The 25,304-nt window shown below is 37.8% G+C and overlaps 2 long non-coding RNA genes across 2 annotated transcripts in view; one reads left to right on the top strand and one right to left on the bottom strand.

The window, feature by feature from the left end:
* Positions 1-773: 773 nt before the first annotated feature.
* Positions 774-4,564, bottom strand: LOC129350861 (uncharacterized). Its single transcript, XR_008604418.1, has 3 exons — positions 4,431-4,564; positions 2,005-2,130; positions 774-905 (listed from the first exon to the last, which is right to left on the bottom strand). It is a non-coding gene; the product is annotated as an uncharacterized LOC129350861 (long non-coding RNA).
* An 8,529-nt stretch (positions 4,565-13,093) lies between these two features.
* The window catches only part of LOC129350763 (uncharacterized), a 19,148-nt gene continuing 6,937 nt past the window's right edge, over positions 13,094-25,304 (top strand). The window contains exons 1-2 of the long non-coding RNA XR_008604268.1: positions 13,094-13,411; positions 21,652-21,954. This is a non-coding gene — a long non-coding RNA (uncharacterized LOC129350763). The remainder of the gene's footprint in view (positions 13,412-21,651; positions 21,955-25,304) is intronic.

The following is a 25,304-nucleotide window of genomic DNA, read 5'->3' as shown; positions in this document are numbered from 1 at the left end:
GGTAAGTTTTTTGCCTCCCCGGTACCTTAGTACCTTTATTATCTTCACTTCCTTAATACTTTTGTGTACCATCATTTACGAAAACTAACAGCTACACCCAGTAGGAAGGATAGTGCAGTGGTAAGTTATCTGCCTCTCATCCAGGAGGTCCTTGGTTTGAATCCAGCTCAAGGCTCTTTTTACACTTTGGCTGCATGACAACCTCTTGCAACCATCATTACAACAAACTCCACCAGGGACCTTGTGTGACAGATAGCTCACACAGAGGGTGTGTGTCTGTCATGTGGATGGTCACGGTTCGAATCCCCGCTGGGAACCTTGTGGAAAGGTTGTGGTCTGTGGTGTGGAGTGTCACTGGACTGGACTGGATCGGATCCTGGAAAAAGGAAAACAAGGAGATTTACCCATAAGCAAGGCACGAAGGCACGAAGGCACGAAGGCACGAAGGCACGAAGGCACGAAGGCACGAAGGCACGAAGGCACGAAGGCACGAAGGCACGAAGGCACGAAGGCACGAAGGCACGAAGGCACGAAGGCACGAAGGCACGAAGGCACGAAGGCACGAAGGCACGAAGGCACGAAGGCACGAAGGCACGAAGGCACGAAGGCACGAAGGCACGAAGGCACGAAGGCACGAAGGCACGAAGGCACGAAGGCACGAAGGCACGAAGGCACGAAGGCACGAAGGCACGAAGGCACGAAGGCACGAAGGCACGAAGGCACGAAGGCACGAAGGCGAAGATTTTTGGCAAATTTTGCCCAAATGTAAAAAAAAAGCTTGAGCAGGGTGGGGGATCGAACCTGCACTCTCCAGGTTCCAAACCACCATCACTACCTCTGGACTACCGGTCCTACATACCCAAATACAGGCTTTTCTTCTATTCGTCAAGGCGGTGACATCAACACTGAAAGAAAAAAAAACAATCCACAAAATCAAAAAAAGAAGATAATCTACCTACAACTTTTAAAGAACACGCTAAAAAACACAATACTAAAAAGTCACACTCTTCTCCTCATCACTCATTTTTACATTTTAACACAATTTCAAAGCCACACAAATCACATTCTTCATGTCAAATCACTTCTCTTCACTACAAATGGGAGAGAACAGCAAACAAATAAAATACAACTTATGGCTTAAATATCTTCAAAATCTCTTTGCTATTCCTCTACATTCAAATTCCTCAACACCACTCAACAATCACCTGCAGGATCTCTTACTTCTTTCTTAGCTCTGACAAAACATCTTCAAGACTCTGAGAAGACAACTCATTTTCAACACATTTGCTGCTTCGTCTAAGTGTCCACACACATCTCCAGTCATCCACAGGCCTCACCACTGATCAGCTGCACAAACTTACATGTTAAACTTCTCCAAAGATAAAATACAGGCCCTTCTGTCTGATCACAACTTTTACTGGTGGCTCATATTTCAAGTTCATTTCCTTGCAAAGTCTTTATTTTGGATTAAAGTGGGATCTGTGACCAGGCAGATCACTTGTTTATTCTTAGCATTTGGATTTCACTGACATTCCTGTCATGTAGAAAAATAGAAATATCTTTGCATTGATTCAGCTAAACTAACTGCAGACACTGAGAGGCGTAAAGTTCAACAAATGCTGTTTTTATTTACTTCACTGGTGACATCAGTAGATGCTTGCAGTGAAACCACCACTGCAAATATTTATGCATTTAAGTATTACAACTGAAAACTCCCTACAAACGTCCACTTCTAACACCACAAACATTGTCCAGAGGAAATGATATTAGCTGAACATAAAAACATGTAAAACAGCTCTGATGCTTTCATCCTGAGCTCCACTCAAACATTTCACTGTGCAGCAGCTCAGCAGTTTGTTTAAGAAAAGCATTTAGGTTCAATCTGTGAAGCCCAAAACCCACCAGCTTTGAAAAATGACACCATTTACCAGAGTCACAAACTGTAAAAACAGAAGGAATTGTTGGATTTTCTATGTGAATGTGTCGCCTCTCTAGTTAACTCACCCGGTTACGTCTCCATCCTGACGCTGCTCTGCTGGACCGGAGCTTCTGGACCAGCCGGGTGGACCTTCCTTCACAGATCTTCCCGGTGGGAGTGATTCTGAGTCGGCCTTGGTTGACTGCAAACTCCTTAAAATGGACACATGAGAGGAAATCGTGGACAAATCGATACAACAGCTTGTTCGGTTTGTCCTGTTCTTAAATGGGTAGAAAACTGCTGAGAGCTCTCAGTTCAATTCAATTTTCAATTCAATTTTATTTATATAGCGCCAATTACAGTCAAATTGTCTCGAGACGCTTTACAGAACCCATATGCCTGACCCCCAGAGCAAGCCAAAAGGCGACAGTGGCAAGGAAAACACCCTTTTAACAGGGAAAAAAACCTCGAGCAGAACCCGGCTCTAATGTGGGGGGAACCATCTGCCTGCTGGCCGGGCGGGTTGAGAGGGACAGAAGAGGTAGAAAGGTAGAGATAGAGGGGTAGAGGTAGAGATAGAGGGGTAGAGATAGAGAGGTGGGGGGGTGGGACACAAGGACCATAAAACACAGCCACACATCTGAAGCATCCAGCATCCAGCTCTGGGACCAGGGACACTCGGAGAAAGGACACAGAAAGAAACAGAGTGAATGTAATGCAATAATGGTATATGTAGTAAATACATAGGTAGTTAGAGAAGGGCTCAGTGCATCAAGAGAGGTTCCCCAGCAGTCTAGGCCTATAGCAGCATAACTAGGGGCAGAACTAAGGGACGTCAAGAGGGGAAGTCAGTTGTGCAAATGAAAACACAAGCATACCCCGTCAGGGTCCCCCAGTCAGCCCTAACTATAAGCTTTGTCGAAAAGGAAGGTTTTAAGCCTGGTCTTAAAAATAGAGAGGGTGTCCGCCTCCCGAACCCAAACTGGGAGCTGGTTCCACAGGAGAGGCGCCTGATAACTGAAGGCTCTGCCTCCCATTCTACTTTTAGAGATTCTAGGAACAACAAGTAAGCCTGCAGTCTGAGAGCGAAGAGTTCTGCTAGGATAATATGGTACTATCAGGTCTTTAAGATATGATGGAGATTGGTTGTTAAGAGCTTTATATGTCAGAAGAAGGATTTTGAATTCTATTCTAGATTTAACAGGAAGCCAATGAAGAGAAACCAATATAGGAGAAATATGATCTCTCTTGCTAACTCCCGTCAGTACTCTGGCTGCAGCATTTTGGATCAGCTGTAGATGTTTCAGAGAGCTATTGGGACAACCTGATAATAAGGAATTACAGTAGTCAAGCCTAGAAGTAACAAATGCATGGACTAGTTTTTCTGCATCACTCTGAGACAGGATGTTCCTGATTTTCACAATATTTCTCAGGTGGAAAAAGGAAGTCCTACAGATTTGTTTTATGTGCGAGTTAAAGGACATGTCCTGGTCAAAGATAACACCGAGGTTCCTCACAGTAGTACTGGAGGCCAATGTAATGCCATCCAGAGTAGCTATATGCTTTGAAAGCAATTCTCTAAGATGTTTGGGGCCAAATACAATGACTTCAGTCTTGTCTGAATTTAGTAGTAAGAAATTATAGGTCATCCAGGTCTTTATGTCCTTAAGACAATCTTGCAGTCTAGCTAGCTGATTAGTTTCATTTGGCTTCATAGATAAATACAATTGAGTGTCGTCAGCATAACAATGGAAATTAATACAGTGCTTCCTAATAATGTTGCCTAAGGGAAGCATGTATAATGTGAACAGTATTGGTCCTAAGACAGAACCCTGAGGAACTCCATGATTAACCCTAGTATGCTCAGAAGAGTCATTGTTGACATGCACAAACTGGAACCTGTCTGATAAGTAGGATTTAAACCAGTCCAGTGCTGTCCCTTTAATGCCAATAGAATGTTCTAGTCGCTGTAATAAAAGTTTGTGGTCGATTGTATCGAATGCTGCACTAAGGTCCAATAAAATAAGTATAGAGACCAGTCCATTATCTGACGCTATGAGAAGGTCATTAGTAACTTTCACCAGAGCTGTTTCTGTGCTATGATGCACTCTGAAGCCTGACTGAAACTCTTCAAACAAGCTATTCCTTTGTAAATGTTCACATAATTGATTTGCAACTGTTCTTTCCAGAATTTTGGAGAGAAATGGGAGGTTGGAAACTGGTCTATAGTTGGCTAAAACATCTGGATCTAGAGTGGGCTTTTTAAGTAAAGGTTTGATTACAGCAACCTTAAAAGCCTGTGGTACATAACCTGTTACTAGAGAGAGATTAATCAGATCTAACATTGAGGAATCAGCTCTGACAGAGTGTTGCTCTGACTCCATGTGTGACTGAGGCTGGAGTGAACAGAGCTGCTGCTGCTCAGATGCAGCTTCTTATTAGCACAACAACAGACGCTGCGTTCACTACGTCTGTGGGTGTGGAGCTGATAAAGAGGATCTTCACCACTGACCTGAGCTGCTGCCACACGGTGAGACGTCCAACAGAGTCACTGAGCAGCTGATGATGAAGAAGATGAAGGCTTCAGGAGGAGGTGGAGGAGGAGAAGCTGCAGGGCCACATGAGACACTGAAGAGACAAACCAGAAATGATTCACACACAAGACATGAAGAAAAGAAAACATCAGAGAGTGTAAAATACAAGAATGAGTCCTGAACATCACAGGCGTAACCCGTAGAGCTACATGACCACACATGTTCTGGTCTTGAAAACGTGTATTAATCCAATAGAAAGTCTAGGGGTAGGGTTAGGGTTGGAGAGGAAGGTCCTTACAGTTGTAATGTAAAAAATAGGGTAATTAATATTACACATAAATATTTTTAATGTTAATACTAAGCAGCCGAATATTCTGAGAAATTAATCCGTGGTTTTTCCTTCAGCCGTTGTAGATCTAGATAACCTAAAGGTACAGTGCAACCACAACGGCTGAAGGAAAAACCCAAACTTTATTCTAAGAATTTTTTGGCTAGTGTGACTTAATATTAAATTATGAAAAAATGTATAATTTTATATCCATGTTTTTGGTACATTGCTACTGTCAGGACCTTCCTCTGTAACCCGAACCCTACCCCTAGACTTTCTATTGGATTGATACACCTTTGCTGACAGCCAACATGTGTGATCATATAGCTCTGCGGGTTAAGCCACTGACGCATGTAGTTGGTCCTCAATGCTGAGGCCCTGGTTCGATTCCCGCTCGCAACCCTGTGCTATATTAGTTGTTCTCATTCTTATTTCTACCCCATTGTCTGGTTGTCTCTCACTACGCCTATCCATCAATTAACTGCAAAAGACTACAACACTTATTTACAAATTTCCTGTTTATTTATTAAATACAATTCTTTAATTTCTTACATCTTTTTTCCCCCCATACTTTATAAAAGTTTAATTGTCTTAACTTTTTCCCATTTATTTAATTGCTTCTTTTTTATGTATTTTCTTTCTTTAATCTTCTTCTTCTTTCTAGAATTTAACACCAACCTTCAATTTTGGGTCATTTTTAGACATTTTGAAAAGCTATCAACTCAAACAGGGTAACACCGACAGATATGAAATTCAGCCAGGATGTACTCCAGGCATGGGTGATCAAAAGTTATCAAAATGCTCCACAAAAGTCTGAGGGCGTGGCCATGGCAGGCTCCCAAACTTTGATGCTTCGACATGACACATCAACTGCTGTGTAACTGCCCTAAACATACTCTAATCTGCCTCAAACTTTACATGTATGATCAGAGTCCCGCCCTGATGACATTCACATGCTGAAATACAGCCACAGTCATAACGCCACCTGGTGGATAGAAGGAAAAGCTCTATAACTAGCCTGGACATGGTCCGATCTGCCTGAAATGTTATATGTGTCATCAGAGTGCGGACGTGATCACATCCATAAGCCAATATACACTCTCGGTCGCAGCGCCACCTGGTGGACGTGCGTGGATTCGACGACGAGCATGGATGCGAGGACCCGTCCAACGCTGCTTGCAGCTTTAATTATTTTTTTTTTTTTTTTCTCCCGTCTTTTGAATTGCCTTTTTGGCGGCCTTATCATACCCCAAAACGCGTCAAACTTGGCATGCTCATCAGGACTGGCGAAAAATTTGATATTTTATGGGAGTTGCGCATGTGTGTGGGAATATGGCTCCATAGCGCCCCCTGGAAAATTGGAAAATTGGTCATTAGGCCAACTTGCATGACATTTCATCTACAGCTACAAAATTTTGCATGCATATTCAGCACATCAGGAAACCCAAAAAAGTCAATCATGGCCATGCCCTAAATCCAATAGGAAGTCGGCCATCTTGAATTTGCTGTAAATTTTTTAAAATTAATAACTCATCGGGGATAAGTCGGAGAGACCTCAAATTTGGCCAATATATGCAAACACGCGACCTGATGAAAAGTTATCAAAATGTCCATCTCATTTCAAAGGGCGTGGCCATGGCGACTCCCAAAAAAATGGATCCTTCGCCATGAAACAGGAAGTGGTGTGTAACTCAGCTGTACATGCTCCAATCTGCGTCAAACTTTACATGTGTGATCAGAGTCCAGTCCTGATCACATCCATAGGCTGACATAAACTCTTGGTCGCAGCGTCACCTGGTGGACGTGCGTGGATTCGCCGACCAGCAAGTATGCGATGACCCGTCCAACGCTGCTTGCAGCTTTAATTTTTAACTTGAGTTTGGAGTCGACAGTTTTTGTCAGGAGGTTGGACTTTAGGCTTTGTGCTGGAGGGTTGAACCGTGATTTCCAAGATGTTCAAAGTGTACAGACCTCTTGAGTCCTGAGGAGATGAGCTTTCACAAAGTCTGAGGGCTGAAATTGTCGAAGTGTCACAGTAGTTGTCTGTAAACTAGAACCTTCAGATAGTCCAAGGACTCGTGTCTTCTCTGTCCATGTGTAGTTGTCTGTTAGTTTGAAATGTCAGATAGTCTGAGGACTGCAATGTGCAAAGTGTCTTAGTACTTCTGTGTTAGTTAGAAATTTCTGTTTAATTGAAGCCTTAAAAGTTGTGAACATGAGTCTTGATTTCACATTTAGAGTATCCATTTGAGTATTGGTGAGACGTTCACCTGTGTGCTATTTAGAAATGGTGAAGAAACTTTGATTGTATTCACTGAAAAGTATAGTTAGTGGTGATGAGAAGGTAACATTAGTTTGATCAATGATTGCAACTATTAGTAGACTTTATGAGGGAAGCAGTTTTGAGAAAAGAGTTATTAGTAAATCAATTCATAGTGCAAGCCAGAACATTGAAAGAGGAAGTGTTTGAAGAAACAACTAGATGTTTTTGTTTTAGAATAGCAAACGTTTTAAGATATGTAAAAAATTTTTTTTTTTTTGGATTTTGTGATTGTGTCTTCTGTGTAATTAGATATTCAAAAGTGTCACTGGTGTTTTTCAAATTGTTTGTCAGTTTTTAGATTAATCTTAAAAGTTTAGTTTTGGTCTTTTGTCATTTTTCATGATTTTATAATATTAGATTAGATGTACAACTGTTTTGTCTTTTTAATGTGTAATTGTTGAGTGAAAAGTATGATTGGATGTGATGAGTTAAAATATTATTTTCAATATTAAATGTTTAAACTCTTGTAGTTTGTAATGTGAAGAACTTGTAGTAGATTGTAATGTGTAATTGTATATGTAAAGTTTTCATAGGAAATTGTGTTTAATTCCTAGTAAAAGTGTTATTGTCTTTAAGAAGTTATTTTGTAAAGAAACATTTAACTATTTAAATAAGTGTAGTAGTTTCTTTCACTTTTTGTTTGGATAGGCATAGCGAGAGACAGCCAGACAACGGGGTTATAAATAAGAGGTAGGCCAGCTCATACAGCATGGGGTGTACAAGCGGGAGTCGAACCCGGGCCTCAGCGGTGGGGACCTAGTACATACGTCAGAGGCGTAACCCGTAGAGCTACATGAGCACGCATGTTCTCTCCTTGAAAACGTGTATAAATCCAATAGTAAGTCAAGCATTGAGATTAGGGTTAATGAGCAAGGTCCTTACAGCTGCCAAAAAAATTCGGGAAATTAAATATTACACAAAAATAATTTTAATTTTAAAACGAAGCAGCCGAATATTCTGAGAAATTAATTCGCGGTTTTTCCGTCCGCATCGTGGTTGAAAAAGATCACCTTTAGGTTTAGGTTAGCTATATCGACGATGCGGACGGAAAAACCACAACTTTATTTTAGGAATTTTTTGGTTGTGCTGGCTTATTATTAAATTATGAAGAAAATTTAATTTTTAAAACCATGTTTTTCATACATTGCTACTGTCAGGACCTTCCTCTCCAACCCTAACTCTAGCCCTAGACTTTCTTTTGGATGAATACACGTTTAAAAGCATATAACATGTGTGTACATATAGCTCTACGGGTTAAATCACTCACGCATGTTGTTGGTCCTCAATGCTGAGGCCCTGGTTCGATTCCCGCTCGCAACCCTGTGCTATATTAGTTGTTCTCATTCTTATTTCTACCCCATTGTCTGCCTGTCTCTCACTACGCCTATCCATCAATTACCTGCAAAAGACTACAACATTTATTTACAAATTTCCTGTTTATTTATTAAATACAATTCTTAAATTTCTTACATTTTTTCCCCCCACACTTGATTAAAGTTTAATTGTCTTTACTTTTTTCCATTTATTTAATTGCTTCTTTTTTATGTCTTTTCTTTCTTTAATCTTCTTCTTCTTTCTAGAATTTAACACCAAACTTAAATTTTGGGTCATTTTTAGACATTTTCAAAAGCTATAAACTCAAACAGGGAGAGATGAAATTCGGCCAGGATGTAGTCCAGGCATGGGTGATCAAAAGTTATCAAAATGCTCACCTTAAGTCTGAGGGCGTGGCCATGGCGGCCTCGTGAATTTTGGTGCTTCGCCATGAAACATCAACTGCTGTGTAACTGCCCTAAACATGCTCCAATCTGCCTCAAACTTTACATGTATGATCAGAGTCCAGTCCTGATCACATCCATAGGCCGACATGCACTCTCGGTCGCAGCGCCACCTGGTGCACGTGCGTGGATTCGACGACCGGCATGGATGCGAGGACCCGTCCAACGCTGCTTGCAGCTTTTATTGTTGTTGTTTTTGCTGTTGCACATGTCCACTACATGCGTTTTCCCCGCATGTAAACACACCACATCTAAAAATCGCCGGCATGGTGGGCGGTCCCTAGCGGGCCACTACGTGGTCACGTGACAGCACTTTCAGCTCGACAGTCCCAGGTGCATCGTACCAACATGGCGGCTCGGTCGCAAACCTTCTCTTTGATTTCAAAAACACTTCAGTGAAAAGTGTTTCTGAAAGCTTTAGAGGCACGACATAAGCTGTGCTGCAGCTGAACCTGTCCTCACTTTAGTTTACCGACTGCTAGTTTAGACGTTTCATTAAAGTTTCACGATGCATGGAATCTCTGCACGCCGCATCGAATTTGCATAAAATAGAAGTCCAGTCTACTTTATGCAAATGAGCTGCGGCCCTCTCCCGGAAAACACACCGGATCGCAGCTGGAAACGCTCCGCATGTTGCATGCTGGTCCGGTTGCGGTGCGTTTCCAGCTGTGATCCAGTGGTTTACCCGGAGCTCATTTGCATAAAGTAGACTGGACTTCTATTTTATGCGGCGTGCAGAGATTCCACGCATCGTCAAACTGTCCTCAAACATCTAAATTAGCTGTCGCTGACCTGAAATGAGGACAGATTCAGCTGCTGCACAGCTTAAAAGGGAAAGTTTTGTATACCATTGTCGTTACAGACACTGTTGTTGTTGGTATCTTATTGCTCCTGTCATTACTGTCGCTATTGTTGTTGTTATTGTCATTGAGTTGTCGTTGTATTACATTTCTCCATTTTCTACTTTAACCCGAGCAACTTCTAAAACCATATTACATTCAATTAAATTGTGCTCTACTTTTATTTTTGTACTCATTATGGTTTTAAAACACAATAAAGTCGTATTGGGACTGTATTATTCGTTGCAAAAATAAATAAGTCACCTTTATATGTAAAACACGGTGCACAAATAAACCCTGATTACCTTCCCTGTGAGCGTCAGCACGGTTTATTTTAGGCTGCTTGTATAGTTTGCTGTCTGGTTCCACTGCAGACGCCCTGGTGGTTGTTTATGTCTTCCTCAGTCCGTGAGCTGCATATTGTCCTCATTATAAGTCACACATTCCTCCTGCAACCCGTCACAACACCGTTAACGCTGGAGACACTGTTAATATTATCTGCCGGTGACATTTTCCGCTGCAGTTTGGCTGATTTTTCCAAACAGGCCACATTCTGCTGTCTGAGGCTGCTGTCAGACTAAAATAGAGACAGAAACATACAAGAGGAAGAATGCCTTGACTGTTTTCTTGAGTGGAGATAACAAATAGCTGCTGTCCTGTGGTTGCTCATATATGGCAGAGATGTGCAATGACAAAAGGAGTTTTACTTTTTAACCCTCTAAAGCCCAAAACCAACCAGTAGGACTGAAAGGAATGCTCCTGAGTACTTGATATGTCACGCTAAAATCTCACAGATGCCATTTTGAAAAGATATAGTTTATGATTTAAAAATAAAGTCTCACACAAATCAGAGATGATCGAGCAGATAAACTCTAAGGATCTGAGATGTTTTGAGTTAAGTTGAGTTAAATTATGTGCACTTTGATGTACCTGGAAAAAAATCTACAAAACAATTTGGCTGCATTGAAAATCAGATGGTATACTGTTAGAATTTTGACAAATGTAGCTAAACCCACTTGTTGCTGTGCTGACAGACTTCTCAAAGCTCAGCTGAGAGTATTTTGCATCACACTGAGCAGAAGTGGATTATGCTGCAGAGAGTACTGGAGAACTTTCTATAGATGCTTGGATTCTTTCTCATTTGAAAAGAGTCTTTACTGGAATCCACAGTGAATGATATCAGTTTGACCACAGAAACTTCCTTTATGGAAAGAAAATTACGGGCACCAGACACCACAAATATGTTTGGTACTCAATAAAACTGAATTTAAATTGAGCTTCACTCAAACAACTTCACATTCTCTGTCTCTATCTTTCCAGCATTTTGCCGTAAAACTATAACTTTTCTCCAATGCTCTCAAGTCTTTTTTTCTCCAACTGAAAAAATATATCATTCATTATTACCTCTATGACTGGAAAATATACATAACCTCGTTTAAATGTTTGGGCTCACCAAGACTCACTCACACTTTTATTCCCATGTTAACATAAATGCACAAGGGTTTTCTAATCATCAATTAGCCATGATTCATTCAATGTTATCATCAGTGAAAAAAGCTGCTTTTCTTTCAAAAATAAGGACATTTCTAAGTGACCCAAACTTTTGAACGGTCGTGTAAATGACTTAAATTTGCTCTTATTGAGTTAAAGTTGTTATACATTAGTTAAAGTTGCTCTCAATACATTAAAATTGATCTATATTATTTTAAATTGCGCTTAATAAGTTAAAGTTGCTCTATATTTGTTAAAGTTGCTGACTGGTCCGTGTATATCTTGGCAATTACATTTTCTGTTCTGAAACGGGTATTGAAAAATAAAAAAAAACAGTGGTTATTTGATTTTCGTCTTAAAATACAAAAATTGAAATTGAAATACAAGGCGTTTTTCCTTTTCATGATCAAAAAGGGATATACGGAATTTTAAAAATGCTTTGATTTTCATTTTATATTTACAATAACGAAAAAGTAAAATCAGTAAGAAACAGAAACGAAAAAAGGCCGTTTTTTCATTTTCTGAGACCGGAAGTGGTCATCAGCAAGTGTGGAGCCAAACTGAGTACGGTGCATAGACTGTATATACATTTTTTTTCCGTTAGTTTTCATGGTCAAAATGAGAGATCAAGTGGCCGATCTTAAAATAAATCAATATTGATTTTTTTTTATAAAGCGTTAAAGTTTTGCGAAGCCAGGGGGCGGGACTACTTGATTGACAGTCCGGTCTGGAAAGATTGACAGGTTATATGGAGGAGGCAGCAGAGACTCTGCTCTCCTCGTTTGGATTAATTCTGATATAATAACTGTTGGTTTATTTATCGGTGGAGCAGCAGAACATGTTCCACAGACAGTTTTCCTGCCCGTTGGCTTGTTTTAACCAGTTTTCTGCCTCCAGCTGATTCTACCAGCAGACACTGAAAGGACTCTGATAGTTCGGTAAGTTAATGTTTATTTTCGTATCGGTGCCGCTTTTAATGCACTTTATATGCAGCTGTAGTGTCAGATGTAATGTGTGCCATGCACTCCAGATGTTGGTGGAGTTTATTTCTGTGTGTGTTGACCAGAGAAGAAAGTTAGCATCCAGTGAATATTAGTTTTAATGTTAGCGATGCTAACCGACTAGCTGACCAGTCCTGATTAGCAGCTAAATGTAGCATCAAGCTAACGATGTTTGTGTTGTTTCCTGTCAGCAGCTGAAGTGTGTTGTGTTCCTGTAATGTGGTTCATAAAACTGTGGCTGGTTGACGTTAATGTAACGTTCAGAAAACTTAAATGTGATTAAAACAGTAACGTTGATGTTCTAGGTGTCAGTAATCAGCTTTAATTTGACACTAAAACAGACTCTGATAGTTTAAATGACATCAGTTTCATTAATTTGTTGAAAATTGTCTCATTTGTTGTTGTGATGTTGCTGCTGATTCATTAAAACCAGATGATCCGTGTTGAAGACACGTTTAGTTCTAGTATCAGAAGCGCAAGAAGGAAAATGGAAGTTTAGTTCTGCTACGTCAAAGATTTCAGGAATAAAATAACTAAATGAGTCTTTATGCCTCAAACTTTATTTTACAATAATGAAATAATAAAATAATCACAGATAATAAAAATATAAATAGCAGAGAAAACCTGAGAGAATAATTTCCTGAAAAGTCTGTGACGAAAAAGCACCTTTTTATCCTGAAAGATCAGAATCTGCTCCAACATCTGCATCTGACAGCATCAAGTCAACCAGAAAGAAAAGAAAAAAGAAAATGACTTCTTTCTGATCACATCTGTTCCGCTGCTCGCAGGCTGCTGCTGCTCACATTCTTCACATTTATTGTCCACTTTTAAAAGTTCAGCAGACAGGTGCTCTGCTTTGGAGTGTGACGATGTCGTCGGTGATGTGGAGAGTGAAGTTTCTGTTTCATCAAGGCCGGGTCGGACTTGATGTTTGAAATACTGACCGACAGCTCAGATTTAACTGTCTGTAGTTCCGTTTTGATGGATGTTAAACTTTCACTCAAAGCCGCCAGGAGCTGAGTCTTTAAAATAACCACCATCTCGTTACAGAGTGAAAGCAGCAGTTCCTCCTGAAGGTCAGAGATTGCAGCATCTGAGGACCTCTTCAAAAGAAGACGTAGTTGATGAAGGCGTTCTGGAGCAGGACCAGAAAGACCACGACCAAGCAGCCTTGAGATCTTAGGCAGCGTCTCCCTCAGGTGGGTGTTAACGGTGTTCATGGTCAAGTCTGTGGTAATCCCGTCAAAAAACAAAACAGAAAAAAATCTAGATTATAAATCAACATGTAACCAAAGCACTCTGTGTATAATGCCATAGTATAGGATGTAGTTCAGAAAATGTCAAAGTATAGTATACTTTACAAGAATAACATAGTATGGCCTGTAGTTTATAGTATAGCATGTCGGCAAAAAAAAACCCCCAGAGATCATTATGTGGTTCAAAAAGCACAAAATGATAGGATGTTGCCTAAAATTGTCATGTATGATATGTGGTTCAAAAATGTCATAGTGCAGTATATTGTCATTTGTCTATGTCATTTCCAACATAGTATACTATGGCGTTTTTTGCGCCAAAATTCATGATGATTTTTTTTTCAAAGAAAACCTTTCTGGAGTGTTTTTCACGGCCTCCTTTACGTTATTTCATCATATGGCACGTTTTTACAACATGTTGAAAAATTGCATTTTTTTTCGACATAGTTTACTATGGCATTTTTTTGCACCAAAAATCATGATTTTTTTTTCAAAGAAAACCTTTCTGGAGTGTTTTTCACAGCCTGCTTTACATTATTTCATCATATGGCACGTTTTTACAACATGTTGAAAAATCGCATTTTTTTTTCGACATAGTATAGTAAGGCGTTTTTTTTGCACCAAAAATCATGATGATTTTTTTTTCAAAGAGAACCTTTCTGGAGTGTTTTTCACGGCCTCCTTTACATTATTTCATCATATGGCACGTTTTTACAACATGTTGAAAAATCGCATTGTTTTTTCGACATAGTATAGTAAGGCGTTTTTTTTGCGCCAAAATTCATGATGATTTTTTTTTTCAAAGAAAACCTTTCTGGAGTGTTTTTCACGGCCTCCTTTACATTATTTCATCATATGGCACGTTTTTATAACATGTTTGAAAAATCGCCTTTTTTTTCGACATAGTATAGTAAGGCGTTTTTTTTGCGCCAAAATTCATGATGATTTTTTTTCCAAAGAAAACCTTTCTGGAGTGTTTTTCACGGCCTCCTTTACATTATTTCATCATATGGCACGTTTTTACAACATGTTTGAAAAATCGCCATTTTTTTCGACATAGTATAGTAAGGCGTTTTTTTGCGCCAAAATTCATGATGATTTTTTTTTTCAAAGAAAACCTTTCTGGAGTGTTTTTCACGGCCTCCTTTACATTATTTCATCATATGGCACGTTTTTATAACATGTTTGAAAAATCGCCTTTTTTTTCGACATAGTATAGTAAGGCGTTTTTTTTGCGCCAAAATTCATGATGATTTTTTTTTCAAAGAAAACCTTTCTGGAGTGTTTTTCACGGCCTCCTTTACATTATTTCATCATATGGCACGTTTTTACAACATGTTTGAAAAATCGCCTTTTTTTTCGACATAGTATAGTAAGGCGTTTTTTTTGCGCCAAAATTCATGATGATTTTTTTTTCAAAGAAAACCTTTCTGGAGTGTTTTTCACGGCCTCCTTTACATTATTTCATTATATGGCACGTTTTTACAACATGTTTGAAAAATCGCCATTTTTTTCGACATAGTATAGTAAGGCGTTTTTTTGCGCCAAAATTCATGATGATTTTTTTTTTCAAAGAAAACCTTTCTGGAGTGTTTTTCACGGCCTCCTTTACATTATTTCATCATATGGCACGTTTTTATAACATGTTTGAAAAATCGCCTTTTTTTTCGACATAGTATAGTAAGGCGTTTTTTTTGCGCCAAAATTCATGATGATTTTTTTTTCAAAGAAAACCTTTCTGGAGTGTTTTTCACGGCCTCCTTTACATTATTTCATCATATGGCACGTTTTTACAACATCTTTGAAAAGTCGCCTTTTTTTTCGACATAGTATAGTAAGGCGTTTTTTTGCGCCAAAATTCATGATGATTTTTTTTTCAAAGAAAACCTTTCTGGAGTGTTTTTCACGGCCTCCTTTACATTATTTCATTATATGGCACGTTTTTACAACATGTTTGAAAAGTCGCCTTTTTTTTCGACATAGTATAGTAAGGCGTTTTTTTGCGCCAAAATTCATGATGATTTTTTTTTCAAAGAAAACCTTTCTGGAGTGTTTTTCACGGCCTCCTTTACATTATTTCATCATATGGCACATTTTTACAACATGTTTGAAAAATTGCCTTTTTTTTCGACATAGTATAGTAAGGCGTTTTTTTTGCGCCAAAATTCATGATGATTTTTTTTCCAAAGAAAACCTTTCTGGAGTGTTTTTCACGGCCTCCTTTACATTATTTCATCATATGGCATGTTTTTACAACATGTTTGAAAAATCGCCTTTTTTTTCGACATAGTATAGTAAGGCGTTTTTTTTGCGCCAAAATTCATGATGATTTTTTTTTCAAAGAAAACCTTTCTGGAGTGTTTTTCACGGCCTCCTTTACATTATTTCATCATATGGCACGTTTTTACAACATGTTTGAAAAATCGCCATTTTTTTCGACATAGTATAGTAAGGCGTTTTTTTGCGCCAAAATTCATGATGATTTTTTTTTCAAAGAAAACCTTTCTGGAGTGTTTTTCACGGCCTCCTTTACATTATTTCATCATATGGCACGTTTTTACAACATGTTTGAAAAATCGCCATTTTTTTCGACATAGTATAGTAAGGCGTTTTTTTGCGCCAAAATTCATGATGATTTTTTTTTTCAAAGAAAACCTTTCTGGAGTGTTTTTCACGGCCTCCTTTACATTATTTCATCATATGGCACATTTTTATAACATGTTTGAAAAATCGCCTTTTTTTTCGACATAGTATAGTAAGGCGTTTTTTTTGCGCCAAAATTCATGATGATTTTTTTTCCAAAGAAAACCTTTCTGGAGTGTTTTTCACGGCCTCCTTTACATTATTTCATCATATGGCACGTTTTTACAACATGTTTGAAAAATCGCCATTTTTTTCGACATAGTATAGTAAGGCGTTTTTTTTGCGCCAAAATTCATGATGATTTTTTTTTTCAAAGAAAACCTTTCTGGAGTGTTTTTCACGGCCTCCTTTACATTATTTCATCATATGGCACGTTTTTACAACATGTTTGAAAAATCGCCATTTTTTTCGACATAGTATAGTAAGGCGTTTTTTTTTGCGCCAAAATTCATGATGATTTTTTTTTTCAAAGAAAACCTTTCTGGAGTGTTTTTCACGGCCTCCTTTACATTATTTCATCATATGGCACGTTTTTACAACATGTTTGAAAAGTCGCCTTTTTTTTCGACATAGTATAGTAAGGCGTTTTTTTTGCGCCAAAATTCATGATGATTTTTTTTTCAAAGAAAACCTTTCTGGAGTGTTTTTCACGGCCTCCTTTACATTATTTCATCATATGGCACGTTTTTACAACATGTTTGAAAAGTCGCCTTTTTTTTCGACATAGTATAGTAAGGCGTTTTTTTTGCGCCAAAATTCATGATGATTTTTTTTTCAAAGAAAACCTTTCTGGAGTGTTTTTCACGGCCTCCTTTACATTATTTCATCATATGGCACGTTTTTACAACATGTTTGAAAAGTCGCCTTTTTTTTCCACATAGTATAGTAAGGCGTTTTTTTTGCGCCAAAATTCATGATGATTTTTTTTTCAAAGAAAACCTTTCTGGAGTGTTTTTCACGGCCTCCTTTACATTATTTCATCATATGGCACGTTTTTACAACATGTTTGAAAAATCGCCATTTTTTTCGACATAGTATAGTAAGGCGTTTTTTTTGCGCCAAAATTCATGATGATTTTTTTTTTCAAAGAAAACCTTTCTGGAGTGTTTTTCACGGCCTCCTTTACATTATTTCATCATATGGCACGTTTTTATAACATGTTTGAAAAATCGCCTTTTTTTTCGACATAGTATAGTAAGGCGTTTTTTTTGCGCCAAAATTCATGATGATTTTTTTTTCAAAGAAAACCTTTCTGGAGTGTTTTTCACGGCCTCCTTTACATTATTTCATCATATGGCACGTTTTTACAACATGTTTGAAAAGTCGCCTTTTTTTTCGACATAGTATAGTAAGGCGTTTTTTTTGCGCCAAAATTCATGATGATTTTTTTTTCAAAGAAAACCGTTCTGGAGTGTTTTTCACGGCCTCCTTTACATTATTTCATCATATGGCACGTTTTTACAACATGTTTGAAAAATCGCCATTTTTTTCGACATAGTATAGTAAGGCGTTTTTTTGCGCCAAAATTCATGATGATTTTTTTTTCAAAGAAAACCTTTCTGGAGTGTTTTTCACGGCCTCCTTTACATTATTTCATCATATGGCACGTTTTTACAACATGTTTGAAAAGTCGCCTTTTTTTTCCACATAGTATAGTAAGGCGTTTTTTTTGCGCCAAAATTCATGATGATTTTTTTTTCAAAGAAAACCTTTCTGGAGTGTTTTTCACGGCCTCCTTTACATTATTTCATCATATGGCACGTTTTTACAACATGTTTGAAAAATCGCCATTTTTTTCGACATAGTATAGTAAGGCGTTTTTTTTGCGCCAAAATTCATGATGATTTTTTTTTTCAAAGAAAACCTTTCTGGAGTGTTTTTCACGGCCTCCTTTACATTATTTCATCATATGGCACGTTTTTATAACATGTTTGAAAAATCGCCTTTTTTTTCGACATAGTATAGTAAGGCGTTTTTTTTGCGCCAAAATTCATGATGATTTTTTTTCCAAAGAAAACCTTTCTGGAGTGTTTTTCACGGCCTCCTTTACATTATTTCATCATATGGCACGTTTTTACAACATGTTTGAAAAATCGCCATTTTTTTCGACATAGTATAGTAAGGCGTTTTTTTGCGCCAAAATTCATGATGATTTTTTTTTTCAAAGAAAACCTTTCTGGAGTGTTTTTCACGGCCTCCTTTACATTATTTCATCATATGGCACGTTTTTATAACATGTTTGAAAAATCGCCTTTTTTTTCGACATAGTATAGTAAGGCGTTTTTTTTGCGCCAAAATTCATGATGATTTTTTTTTCAAAGAAAACCTTTCTGGAGTGTTTTTCACGGCCTCCTTTACATTATTTCATCATATGGCACGTTTTTACAACATGTTTGAAAAATCGCCTTTTTTTTCGACATAGTATAGTAAGGCGTTTTTTTTGCGCCAAAATTCATGATGATTTTTTTTTCAAAGAAAACCTTTCTGGAGTGTTTTTCACGGCCTCCTTTACATTATTTCATCATATGGCACGTTTTTACAACATGTTTGAAAAATCGCCATTTTTTTCGACATAGTATAGTAAGGCGTTTTTTTGCGCCAAAATTCATGATGATTTTTTTTTTCAAAGAAAACCTTTCTGGAGTGTTTTTCACGGCCTCCTTTACATTATTTCATCATATGGCACGTTTTTATAACATGTTTGAAAAATCGCCTTTTTTTTCGACATAGTATAGTAAGGCGTTTTTTTTGCGCCAAAATTCATGATGATTTTTTTTTCAAAGAAAACCTTTCTGGAGTGTTTTTCACGGCCTCCTTTACATTATTTCATCATATGGCACGTTTTTACAACATCTTTGAAAAGTCGCCTTTTTTTTCGACATAGTATAGTAAGGCGTTTTTTTGCGCCAAAATTCATGATGATTTTTTTTTCAAAGAAAACCTTTCTGGAGTGTTTTTCACGGCCTCCTTTACATTATTTCATTATATGGCACGTTTTTACAACATGTTTGAAAAATCGCCTTTTTTTTCGACATAGTATAGTAAGGCGTTTTTTTGCGCCAAAATTCATGATGATTTTTTTTTCAAAGAAAACCTTTCTGGAGTGTTTTTCACGGCCTCCTTTACATTATTTCATCATATGGCACGTTTTTACAACATGTTTGAAAAATTGCCTTTTTTTTCGACATAGTATAGTAAGGCGTTTTTTTTGCGCCAAAATTCATGATGATTTTTTTTTCCAAAGAAAACCTTTCTGGAGTGTTTTTCACGGCCTCCTTTACATTATTTCATCATATGGCATGTTTTTACAACATGTTTGAAAAATCGCCTTTTTTTTCGACATAGTATAGTAAGGCGTTTTTTTTGCGCCAAAATTCATGATGATTTTTTTTTCAAAGAAAACCTTTCTGGAGTGTTTTTCACGGCCTCCTTTACATTATTTCATCATATGGCACGTTTTTACAACATGTTTGAAAAATCGCCATTTTTTTCGACATAGTATAGTAAGGCGTTTTTTTTGCGCCAAAATTCATGATGATTTTTTTTTCAAAGAAAACCTTTCTGGAGTGTTTTTCACGGCCTCCTTTACATTATTTCATCATATGGCACGTTTTTACAACATGTTTGAAAAATCGCCATTTTTTTCGACATAGTATAGTAAGGCGTTTTTTTTGCGCCAAAATTCATGATGATTTTTTTTTTCAAAGAAAACCTTTCTGGAGTGTTTTTCACGGCCTCCTTTACATTATTTCATCATATGGCACATTTTTATAACATGTTTGAAAAATCGCCTTTTTTTTCGACATAGTATAGTAAGGCGTTTTTTTTGCGCCAAAATTCATGATGATTTTTTTTCCAAAGAAAACCTTTCTGGAGTGTTTTTCACGGCCTCCTTTACATTATTTCATCATATGGCACGTTTTTACAACATGTTTGAAAAATCGCCATTTTTTTCGACATAGTATAGTAAGGCGTTTTTTTGCGCCAAAATTCATGATGATTTTTTTTTTCAAAGAAAACCTTTCTGGAGTGTTTTTCACGGCCTCCTTTACATTATTTCATCATATGGCACGTTTTTACAACATGTTTGAAAAATCGCCATTTTTTTCGACATAGTATAGTAAGGCGTTTTTTTTTGCGCCAAAATTCATGATGATTTTTTTTTCAAAGAAAACCTTTCTGGAGTGTTTTTCACGGCCTCCTTTACATTATTTCATCATATGGCACGTTTTTACAACATGTTTGAAAAGTCGCCTTTTTTTTCGACATAGTATAGTAAGGCGTTTTTTTTGCGCCAAAATTCATGATGATTTTTTTTTCAAAGAAAACCGTTCTGGAGTGTTTTTCACGGCCTCCTTTACATTATTTCATCATATGGCACGTTTTTACAACATGTTTGAAAAATCGCCATTTTTTTCGACATAGTATAGTAAGGCGTTTTTTTGCGCCAAAATTCATGATGATTTTTTTTTCAAAGAAAACCTTTCTGGAGTGTTTTTCACGGCCTCCTTTACATTATTTCATCATATGGCACGTTTTTACAACATGTTTGAAAAGTCGCCTTTTTTTTCCACATAGTATAGTAAGGCGTTTTTTTTGCGCCAAAATTCATGATGATTTTTTTTTCAAAGAAAACCTTTCTGGAGTGTTTTTCACGGCCTCCTTTACATTATTTCATCATATGGCACGTTTTTACAACATGTTTGAAAAATCGCCATTTTTTTCGACATAGTATAGTAAGGCGTTTTTTTGCGCCAAAATTCATGATGATTTTTTTTTTCAAAGAAAACCTTTCTGGAGTGTTTTTCACGGCCTCCTTTACATTATTTCATCATATGGCACGTTTTTATAACATGTTTGAAAAATCGCCTTTTTTTTTCGACATAGTATAGTAAGGCGTTTTTTTTGCGCCAAAATTCATGATGATTTTTTTTCCAAAGAAAACCTTTCTGGAGTGTTTTTCACGGCCTCCTTTACATTATTTCATCATATGGCACGTTTTTACAACATATTTGAAAAATCGCCTTTTTTTTCGACATAGTATAGTAAGGGGTTTTTTTTCCGCCAAAATTCATGATGTCATGGTTGCTCAAAAAAACGTCATAGTATAGCATGTTGCCCAAAAAACATCATAGTCTGGTATGTTGTCCAAAAAACGTCATAGTATAGCACGTCGTCCAAAAAACATGGTCCAACAAACGTTTTTTCCCAGCTGTCTGAAGTAGGTGAGGAGCAACACAAAAACAGTCCAAACGCTGGTTTCCAGAGGGTTAGAAGAGTATTTTTTTGAAAGAGGAAGTTTACAACAACACATGTGAGGGGTTTAAAAGCAAATGGGTGTTATTAAAATAAAAATAAACACAACTAAAAGTGAACTTCATGTTGACATTGATGGGCATTCCAACCAGGAACAAAGTACAAGATAATCAATACGAAAAAAACGTCTTCCTGTTCACCTCTTAAAACCCAAAAACACACCACAGTAGCAGCCTAAACTAAAACTACCAATGGGTTCCCTGTTTTCCTTTGTGAACAATTCAAAGGTCCCTCTCTATCTCCACACATCCACCAACCACTGGAACTCATCTCCAAAGTTCTGCTGGGCCAGCTCAGCTTCCCCTCAGAAGAAGTGCTGCCACCTGCCAGATGAAGGAGCCTTCTGAGAGGCAGCTGGCATCGTGATTGGACTGTACTTTGGTCTGTTCCAATCCAGCTTCAGCTCCAGAGACGGCAGGCGGGACGAGTCAACGGAGGCCTGGTGGACGAAGACATGCAGCTGAGTACAATCCAGAAAACAACAGAGGAGGAGTGCAGCGGCCCAGGACCAGAACAACCAGAATAGCATGGTATGTCTCTTAGAAAACATCATAGTATAGCCTTTGGTATGAAAAAACGCCATAATATACATCGTATATTGTACAAATAACAAGTCAAAGGAAAGAGACATACCTCGTAGAATTGTAGTAATTGTGGGCTGACTGATTTACTGATTATCAGTATTTTATTTTTTACTGATTTACGGTAATAAATAAATTTAAAAATGGCGCTACTTTGGCTCTGAACCTTTATCTACCTGTGGTCGCTCTGTCTTCTGGAGTGATTTGATTGGTTACATGTCACAAATAAAACTCCTTTAACTTAATATCTGTAAACAAAACAAAAACGTATCAACAAAGTTTTCTTTTAGAGTTTGTGTTCTTCTAAGTTTAACTCCAAGATTTTAAATCCAAACACCTGTCTATCTGAATGCACAATGTCACTTTTTGCTGCTTTCATGCAACTTCGTAACATATTTATCATATTCTACTGGTTCTTGTTCCATTTCATCTACCTCCCATATTGCACATATCTGGCCTCCTTTGCACATGGTGTCCTTTTCAATATTGTTTTGTTATATATATACATTCAATTTTATTATTGAATGTTGATATTTTATTACTTACTGCTTGTTGTTGTGCACCGTCCAGTGGAAGCTATTTATATTTTCCTCATGCCATGTATGATGACATTCTATTCTATTCTATTGTATTCTATTCTATTCTAAATACTTTCATTTACTGTAATTGATCATTTACTCCAAATGTCTCACTAATAATCATTATCAGCCTTAAAAACCCACAAAACACCCCTCTATACTGGACCACACTTAGTACAGTCCGGTTCCCCCTTCTATAAATCTGCTTGGAATCTTCCACTTCCTGTTTGTCAAAGTGGCCTTCTACCTGGACAGGTTTTGTTGGAGCTCATGCAACAAACATTTTGGGTAACTGCACTTTAATATGGATGGATGACACTGAATTAGAGTCTGTTTTAATGACACTGAGTTAAGATGTGTAGCTCTGTCATTAAATAGGAAATTATTTCTCAGAATTCACAGAGAAAAGTCTGAAATGTTTGCTAGGTTAGCGTCCTACATGTTCTTTGGCTCAGCTAAAGCTAACTCTCTCCAACTTCTGGATCTCTTGAGTTGCTTGTTGTTAAAATATCTTGCTAGAGGTGCTGAAGCTCAGAAAGTCTGAGATGTTTGTTCAGAATAAGCTCATTCTCAAGTCTTATCTGAACTGTCCTCTTTTGTTTGAACTTTCCCTAAACTTAGGAGTTAATGACAGAGCAGCACATCCAGACTCAGTCTCATTTATGTAGAGATTAAACTTCAGTGTCATTCGTTGATGTTAAAGTGCAGTTTTTCAAATGTTTGTTGCACATGCTCCCGACCAAACCAGTCCAGGTGGAAGACGATGTGAAGAGAAAGCTCCAGAGGATGAATATCACACATTTACGTTGGAAATAAATGTCCTTTAATTAGACATTGTCATGCAAAAGTTGGATTTCCCTTTAATGATGTTCAAATCTTTGTTGAGTGTTTTGTTGATGTTGGTTTCTAAATGTTTTCTGACACTCGGCCCCAAAGATTAAAACCTTTTACGGCTCACAAGCTGCAACAATTCACACATTATCAACTATCTTTCTGACTAAACTAAGATAAAACATGAAAAACTGTCTGATTCCTGCATCATGAATGTAAATCTTTTTGTTTTTTATGGCAGTAAACTGAATATATTTGGGTTTGACATTTTATTAACCAAAAGAAGAAATGAATTACTGGAGAAAACAATCAACAGATTAATGGACAAAGAAAATGTGTTTTCCAACATATATGGCTGAATTACTCCAACATTACATTACATATTAAGATACATACAATTTTAATTCAATTTTATTTATATAACGCCAATTACAGGTCAAAATGTCTCAAGACGCTTTATTTTTACATTTTTTTGTCATATTTAAAATATGACAAAGTAAGAAATTCAAACCTCTTGACTAATCCAATTTATTATTTGGTTTTTAAGAGACTAATGGACAATTAAAATAACTTTCTCCACTAAAACTAATAAACATGAGGTCAAATAGAAGGAAGAGTTTTAAATACTGCAGTCCCACGACGACAAGAATAAAGTTTGTCAACAAAAAGTAAATCTGCTGGTGGATTCCATTAAAGTCCTAATAAATGCTCATAAAGTGTGATACTAAAGGTTTGTGGTACTAAAAATGTCAAAGTAAAGATATGAAGTTGAACATGTGGATGGAGGTTGATAAAGTTGACCTCTCTTCATTTCTCTGGAGCTGACTCCATGGATTTTATGGATGGTGGTTAAAGACCTGCTCTTCAAGTGGTCTTCCTTCTAGTCGCTGTAAAAAGTCAGTCCATCCTGGCCGACTTCAACACCTCTTCATGACAACTTGTTCTTCCTCCGACCTCGTGGAAACTCCAGAAACTGGGGAAAACCTGTGGAGACTCGAAGAACTCGTGGAGACTCGAAGAACTCGTGGGGTGGGGGAAGGTGTGGTGGGTGGTGGGGGGAGGTGGGGGAGTAGAGGGGGGAGGCCGCCACCCAGCTCCCCGCCTACTCTCCGCCCTGACTCCACCCAGACTCCGCCTTGGCTCCGCCCATGTGGTCACTTGAGGAACTACGATGCCAAAGGGACGACGAAATTATTTCTTTGTATCTGATCTGTAGCTCAGTGAGTTAAGGATTTGCCTATGGAGCTGCAGGTCGCTGGTTCAAGACCAGACCCTTCTTAAGTTTTATCAAAATCCTGACAAAGACAAAGAAAGAAAACTGCCGGTGGCGGGTCTTGAACCGGCTACCTTCCAGTTGGTAGTCCGTCTTCTTATCCCCTGAGCTATACGCTCAGATACTAATTCTTCTTTTTTTTGCGCATTTATCATCTATTTTTTGTCGTTTCGAGTTTTTTTTTTGACTCGAGTCTTGACTCGACCGTTTTTCTCAGGAGGTTGGACTTCAGCCTTTGTGCTGGAGGGTTGAACCCTCAGTTCCAAGACTTTCCAAAGCCTCCACACCTCCCGAGTCCTCAGGACCTGAGCTTTCACACAGTCTGAGGGCTGAAATTTTCTAAGTCCCACAGTAGATCTCTGTTAGTTTGAGCCTTCAGACAGTCCAAGGACTGATATGTTCTAAGTTCCTGAGTACTTCTCTGTTAGTTTGAACCTTTAGACAGTCTGAGGACTGATATCTTCTAAGTTCCTGAGTACTTCTCTGTTAGTTTGAACCTTTAGACAGTCTGAGGACTGAAAACCTAAAAGTTCTTGAGTACTTCTCTGTTAGTTTGAACCTTTAGACAGTCTGAGGACTGAAGTTTTAAAAGTTTCTCAGTACTTCTCTGTTAGTTT

This window comes from Amphiprion ocellaris, chromosome 16 (genome assembly GCF_022539595.1).
Source record: "Amphiprion ocellaris isolate individual 3 ecotype Okinawa chromosome 16, ASM2253959v1, whole genome shotgun sequence".
Lineage (NCBI taxonomy): Eukaryota > Metazoa > Chordata > Actinopteri > Pomacentridae > Amphiprion > Amphiprion ocellaris.
The sequence above is the reverse complement of the archived record's forward strand: the minus strand, read 5'-3'. Positions and strand labels throughout refer to the sequence as shown.